Source organism: Gambusia affinis, linkage group LG07, assembly GCF_019740435.1.
Source record: "Gambusia affinis linkage group LG07, SWU_Gaff_1.0, whole genome shotgun sequence".
Taxonomy (NCBI): Eukaryota; Metazoa; Chordata; class Actinopteri; order Cyprinodontiformes; family Poeciliidae; genus Gambusia; species Gambusia affinis.
Window position 1 is genome coordinate 701,423 of NC_057874.1, and position 1,232 is coordinate 702,654.

A 1,232-nucleotide genomic window follows, 5' to 3' on the forward strand; every position below is an offset into this window, starting at 1 on the left:
GGATACTTGTACTGTCCCTAAAAGTTTCTCTTTTTTTCTTAAACCAAGCAATAACTTTAAAAGTATTGTACAAGACATTGTTACAGGAAGAAAAATTAGTTTTGTATAATACACTTAATTGGAAGTTCACGTTTAAGGTTATACAGTAAATAAAACAAGCATTCTGTATTTGAGTCTCTGAACAAACAAAGCTAAAATATGTAACCATCTTTACACAGTAAATTAAGGTTACTGGTCGCACACAAGAACAGAACTGCTTGCGCGGGAAGGGAAAAAACCTGGAAAACTAAAAACAAAAAAAGGACCTCAGCTTAGTTACTCATAGTGTTTGCCTTTGCACCTTTTTAAAATTCTATTTACAAGCAATAATTCATATACCCAGCAAAATGGCCATCTGTTAATTTAACAATGAATGCCGTGCGTACTCCATCCCTGTGAATGTGGTTACAGCTGAGGCAGGTGAGAGAAAGCAGCTTTTCCAGACCTCATCGGTCCAGATTGTGTTTAATTCTCCCTCCTTCTCAGCCTCAGCATAATTTTTACAGTTCTGTTTCTGCTCAACACTGATTCTGTATGCAATAAAGCACAAAACTGTAGCTGTAGCTTAAATGCAATGGTGGTTTAAAAAAAAGAAAGTTAACTCCTGGACTTGTTGGAACAAGATTATCGTTCTTTTGTGAGAATCTGCAGAGCAAATTTCATCCTCCCCTCTACGGTTCCTGGGAGTTTCTGTTGCTCTATTGGTGACCTGTGGGGGGAGCTACGTGTTGCTGCACTGCGTGAAGCTAGCTTCATACTAAACGCGTTAACCAGGGCGCGAGGGCTTACTCGGCCAACGCGTTGGCCTCACGCGTGTCGCGGTTGTGCGCCTCTGAATTTTTCTGTGAACGGCGCCGCGCGCGCCACCGTTCACACAAACTAGAGGTTTTTTGACGGTTCCGGTCCCACCCCACTGGCGTTGATGTAATTCCTCCATGAAGGCTCATTTTAGGAGCATACGGCTACTTTGTACGCGCCAACTATAAACGCAGTACCAAATGGCTTGTCTCGCGCGCTGAACACAAACTTTCAAAAGCGCGACTTTAACTCAGCTTTTAGTCAAGAAGAATGAAGCTTTTGTTTTTTCTTATTCCATTAAGGCAAAAGTCTACAGTACAGCAGCCCGTTCCTCCCCCTCTCCCCACGCCGGGTTAGCCACACACAGAGACACTGAGTGTACAATAAGAACACCA